Source organism: Alexandromys fortis, unplaced genomic scaffold (genome assembly GCF_014885135.2).
Source record: "Alexandromys fortis isolate MF-2015 unplaced genomic scaffold, M_Fortis_MF-2015_v1.1 scaffold_26, whole genome shotgun sequence".
Classification (NCBI taxonomy): Eukaryota; Metazoa; Chordata; class Mammalia; order Rodentia; family Cricetidae; genus Alexandromys; species Alexandromys fortis.
In genome coordinates, this window is record NW_026067894.1 from 4,619,711 (window position 1) to 4,625,926 (window position 6,216).

Below are 6,216 nucleotides of genomic sequence, written 5' to 3' on the forward strand. Positions count from 1 at the left end.
GCCGCCCGGCTGTCCCCGGCGCACCCCTCCCGGCCCTCAGGCCCCCGCGTTCTGCGGTCCGGCCCCTCCCTAGCGCTCACCTCCCTCTAGCCTTCCCGGAGCTGGACAGGGGCCTCCCTGCTTCGGGCAGTTTGGGACAGTGGCCTGAGACTCCGGGAATCCGAAACCTCGCTTCTGGATCGCCCTGGGTTCTGGCGCGCTCAAGGCAGCAAAGTCTTGAGTGAACCCCTCGCCTTTCTGAGTGGACCTTCCACTTAGGGACGGGAAGGCTGCGGAGGTCTCCTTTTAGTACAGGAACCAATCCCAGCTTTGTGCTTGGGTTTCTGTGCGCTTCTTTTATTTCTTCTCCCACACCAGGCAGATTCAGCTTGGTGTCCTAGCACAGAGTGAGTGGGTGCCACGTTTGTGGAATGAATGGATCGAGTGGAGTTATTGCTTAAAAACCTATGCCTGGCTGAAATAGAAGTTCAATTCTGTATTAATAGTTACCTGCCATGACTGGGCCACACCCTCTCCAGGTCACTGATAAAGTCCAGGCTCCTCTGGCCCTGCCAGGGGCTATATCCCACGAGCTAAAGGAACCCCCTGTCTAAACAGGGATCCAAATGCCCAGAGACCCTGCTCCACTTCACTAAAAATGTGAAGGGTAGAGAAAGGGACCAGGCCTCCGTCCTTGCAGAACCAGCTGTTTTCTCTGTGTGAGTTTGACTGCCCACCCCCACCATGGCCACGTTTGACTCAAGGAGTTGTCTGGGTTAACACAGGAGGGGCTTGATAAGCTTTTGGCACGGAGACTGGGCAGAAGGTGGTAGGGATTCGCGGAGCCCGGCAAAAGTGCAGATGCGAGTTCATGTACCACATGTCTAAATATTTGCAGGTTATAAATCAAGCTAACAAAATGAGGAATAAAATATGTTCTAGTCTGCTCTCACAAATACGCTTTCATAATAACATGCAAAGCCGCTCTGAATGTAGGCTGCTTACACTGCGTGAATCCCGAGTGGTGCAGCAGCGAGAGGGGGCCCTGGTGCCTGGCCCTGAGTCTCACCTTTTCCCGCCTCTGCCTCTCCTGCCCTCCAGGGACTCTCGTGCACACAGGCAAACATCTCAGCGTGCACAGACAAACTCTGTCTCCCTGCCCGCTCCACTCCAGCCCTCCACCCACCTGAAAGCTGACCCTTGGCCATCCCTCAGCCTCAGGGCTAGACACACTAGTGTGCCGCCTGTCCTCTCCAGCTGGATCTGCAAGAGAGATTCACCTACCCTGGAAGCTGGCTAGAGCTTCCTGTGCAAGGAAGCCTGGGAGCCTGGATATCCAGAGAGAGACCCAAGAGGGGGTCCAGGCTCCAGGTGAGCACATCCGCTCGGTCCCATGATCTTCTGTCCCTGGGTTAAGAATCGGTGAGCTAGAGAAGGGCCAGACTGTGGGATGTTCAGGGCAGGGCCACTCTTAGGCTTAAGGGTGGTGCAGAATTCCTAAGTTACTTTGAGCCAATCTGGAGATTCAGTATAGCGATAGAAATTAATAGTCATTTAAATGGCAGTAGGCAATTAGTTCAGGGTGCCTATTATAATTCCCTTCCAAATTGGGACATTCATGTTATAGGTTTTTCTCCTGGCATTCTACAATTCACCTATAAAAATATTTGTTTATTTTAAAATTATGTACATCGGTGTGGGCATGTACAAATAAGGTAGGTGCCCAAAGAGGCCAGAGGCAGCCAGTCTCCCTGGTACTGGGATTATAGGTGGTTGCAACCTGCCCACTATTGGTGCTTGAAACTGAACTCAGGTCCTCTGCTAGAGCAATGTACAATCTTAACTGCTGAGCCGTTTCTCTCACCCATTATTTATTTATCTGTGTGTGTGTGTGTGTGTATGCACACGCGCACGCACGGTCAGTGGGCACACGCTTGCATGCCATGGTGCACTCCTGTAAGTCAGAGGATAACTTGTAACAGTCAGTTCTCTCCTTCCACCATTAGGTTCCGGGATCAAACTCAGGTCGCCAGGCTTGGCAGCAAGTGCCTTTACCAAGGAGCCATCTTGCTGAGTACAATTCATGACATTTAAAAATGGTGATAGGGGATCTTAACCAGAAGGTTTGTTGGGAGATCAGGCATAAACCAGGACCGTGCCAGGCAGCCTTGGATGTATTGTTCTGAGATCCTGAGCTCTTGGTGCCAGAGTTTTCCGGCAAAGCCTTGTGACACACAGATCCCAAAGTGACTGTGGTTATCTCTTCCACTTTATAGAGAAGGAAGGAAGAGAAAGTGGTGGTCCTGGCCATCAGGGAATTGGACCTGAGCCCACTGTGAACTTCCAGTGACATTCCCTGGCCCCTTCTGGGCTAGCCACCCCACCCATAGCAGTGGGTTGAACGAGCCTTATGAGCTGGAAAGAGCTACCCCAGGAGAGGAGGGTGCTGGGGCCAAGGCCAGGGAGGCTCGCCCTGATCTCTGATAAGGGAGGGAGGGCCTCCTCTGAGTCAGTGGAAAGCTTACTGGGAAAATTTCTTTGAGGAAGTGTGCTCTCCTAACTTTTGAGACCCGTTCAACCATGAAGATATAAACACAAGCTCGTTCAGAAGTTCAGTTGCCCGCTGCCCTTCAGTATCAGTGGCGGCCATTGTCACAAGGGCTTTGCCCTCAGGAACTTTTTGTTTGTTTAGTGGGACCGGGGATGGAACTCAGGGCCTCACACATTTGGACAAGTGTTCTACCCCTGAGCTGTATAGCCCAAGGCCCCAACAGTTCTTTGTGTGTGTGCGCGCATATAGGTGTGTGCACACATGTATGTGTGTGTATATGGAGACCAGAGGGCTTCAAATGCTCTTCCTCAGGAACGCCATCTACTTTACTTTTGAGACAGGGCCTCTTATTGTCCTCAAGTTTGCCAGTTAGACTAGATTGCCAGGCTAATGGGCCCCCGGGATCCACCTGACTCTGCCTTCCCAGTGCTGGGATATCAAGTGCTTGGCTTGCTTTCTTTCAGAGTTCTGGGGGATGGAACTCAGGTCCATGACTGTTTTGCTGACTTTATTGACTGAGAGCAGCTCCTGCCCTCGCAACAATCCTTTAATATCAGAGCCAAAGCCTGCCAAGCCCCTATTAATCTTCTGTTTGCTTGGTGGAACTGGTGGAGATTGGACTCAGGTCCTTGCACACACTGAAAAGTACCTTACCATTGAGCTGCAGTCCCTGCCCCCCACTGACTCTTTCATTCTGGGCCTAGCCCTGGAAATAGATACTGTTAGTCATGTGAATGGGATTGGTGGCCTGTTCTAAGGCACTTTAATATAGGCCAACAGCCCAGGGCCTATTCCTGGCATTTCTGTTGGGATGTAAAGATTGGTTTGTCACTTCTCATGGCCAGCAAGTATGCAGACGGAGTTCAGAGACAACTTTGACTTCCTGGTCCATATGTGAGGGTTAGTGTTGCAGTCTAGAGAGGGAAGGCAGTGCATATGTGTGGGATGATTTTAAGAGCCTTCTGGAAGTTACCTGTGATGTTGCTAGTCGACTCTAGCATCTCCCTATGACCAGAGCTTTGAGTGTCCTACACATAACAGGACATGAGCATCAGCATCCCTGACTTCCCACATGGCCCATTTAAATGTACTTATTTGTTTTCTCTCCTTTCTTCTTCTTCTTCTTCTTCTTCTTCTTCTTCTTCTTCTTCTTCTTCTTCTTCTTCTTCTTCTTCTCCTTCTCCTTCTCCTTCTCCTTCTCCTTCTCCTTCTCCTCTTTTCTTCTTCTCCTTCTTTTTCTGAGACAGGTTTTCTCTGAGTAGCTCTGGCTGTCCTAGAACTCGCTATGTAGACTAGGCTAGCCTCAAACTCACAGAGATCCTCCTGTCTCTCTCTCTCTGCCAAGTGCCATGGGTTTAAAGCCATGCGCCACCACCTCCTGGGGTTATTTACTTATTTTTAGTAAGACTGAACATAGAGTTTAGCGCATGCCAAGCCAAGTATTCTGTCTCGGAGTGATAGCTCTGATCCCTTTGTACTTTTGAGTTTTCATTTTACTTTTAATTATGTATATGTGTGTTTCTGTGTGGGGGTGTGGCGAATGCATGCTGGTGCCTGCGGATGTCAGAGGTGTCAGATTCCCGGGAGCTGGAGTTATAAGCAGTTGTAGGTGCTGATGTAGGTGCTGGGTGTAGGCGGCGTAATAACCAGGCTAGCTTAATATGAAACAGCAAATTTTAATGAAGGAATAGCTTACAACACCAGGGATCCAGCGATGAGCAGGAGATACAAAAAAGAGAGACCAGCGTGGCTCACCCGCCAGGTTTACATGTAAACATTAGCCCGAGGCAAACACGCCCCCCCCATTGGGCAGAGTTTCCCCTACAGCTGGGAACCAAACTTGGGTCCTCTAGAAGAGCAATACACTCTCAACACTTTGCTTTCTCTCCAGTCTGCCCTTTCGTATTTAAATTTTGAAACAGGGTCTCATTAAGTTGCCCGGGTTGGCACTGAACTTGCCATCCTCTTGTCTCCTGAGATTGCAGACCTGTGCACAAGACCAAGCTGAGTGGCGCGTTTTCAGAGCGAGTTCTTTTTACCCTATTAGGTTCACTGGGGAAGAGAGGCTAGATTTTATTTTAATTTTATTATTGTTTTCTGTACTGGGGGTGAAAACAGGGTCTCCAAACCGTGTGGTTGGATCTGTCTTTAGCCCAGCCCTGAAGGCACCTGATAATGGATCAAGTGTCTGTAAGGCTGGTACTTGGGGTTTTTAGCCTAATTTCAAGCATTTTTGAAGTGGAGAAATTGAAGGCCTCAGCTTGGGGCAAGAACACTCTTGTATCTGTGAATGCATTTTGAGGTGGCGAGAGGAGCAAAGTCTTCCTGTTTCTGTGGCCACACTGCCTAGGGTGGAGCTGTATGGATCTGTACCACAGCACCACCCAACGTTACCCAGTCTGGGTCCCCAACCAGGAAAGGGATGGAGACCTGGCCAGTCCAGATAATCATTCACACTGTCCGACCCCGGGCAAGTCCCTGCTCCTCTCCCTGCCTGGCCCTGTAGGCACCACACACCGGAGAGATGGGTTGTTGGGAAGACAGACATTTGATCTTGGCCTGGCCTTTCTGAACCTCAGTTTCCTCATCTGTCCTAAGCACTGTGGTGGGGGTTCAGTGAGGTGGTTTGGATGGATCCTCTGGAGCACCGGGCCAGGCTTTGTGGGGCAGGGGAAAAAGCCTCCAGGGATGTCAGCTCCTTGTCCTGTTCCCTGGTGACATGTAGGTCACCCACGTATGCTCTGCAGAGGGGTTTGGCTCAGTTTTCTCAGCACCTTTAGACACTCACTAGAGATGCTAGTAGATGCTGGTTGCATCTCAAGATGGAAAGGTTTTGCAAAGGTTTGCTAGAACCTCAATTTCTCTTAAAAAAAAATGGGAACACTTGCCAATTTGAGACCCATTGTTTTGGAGAAGTGGAGAGTTCCTACACAGGGACCACTTTTTTTTTTTTTTTTTTTTTTGAGTGTTGGGAGGTCAAACCCAGGACCCTGCACATGCTGGCTCTACAACAGAGTTCCACCCCTGGTCTGAGAACCCTGCTTTAAAGGGCTCATTGCCTTCCCTGCAGCCCCTGACAGGGCCCTCAGGATCATTATTCCCTGTCTGTCAGTGCCCAGTGTAGAAAACGGGCCAACTCTGCCTTCAACCTTCAGAAGAAACTGTCAAGAACCCCTCTTCACTAACCAGGAAGCCAACGCTCAGAGTTGGGGAGAGTTGCCCGAGATCAGGTTCTTGGCAGGTGGCATCCCAAGGATGTCCCGTCAGGCCCCAGATGATGTTTCTTTTGGAGGTTACGTTTCCATTCTCCATCTGGTACGGGGTCATATAACCAGGAAGAGTCTAGGGTTATGAACCCCTGTGGACCGGAAGATAGATTTAGGCCTGTGACTGCAGTCTCCATGGCTCCCTTCCTTCCTTCTCAGACCATAGGAGGAAGTGAGGTTCCAAACAGCCCAGGGGTCAATGGGCACAGCTACAATTCTTGGAATAAAAGTTTCCCTCTTAGGTATAAATATGATGGCTATGGATTTGATTTCTTACTATGGAAATATTTAAATGTGCACAGCAGAAGAGATATTGCTGGTAAAGAAAGCTCGCCTGTGAACCACTCAGATTCAACAGTGATCAGTACTTTTTTCTGTTTGAGTCCTCTTTTTTTTTTTTTTTTTTTTTTTTTTTTTCTT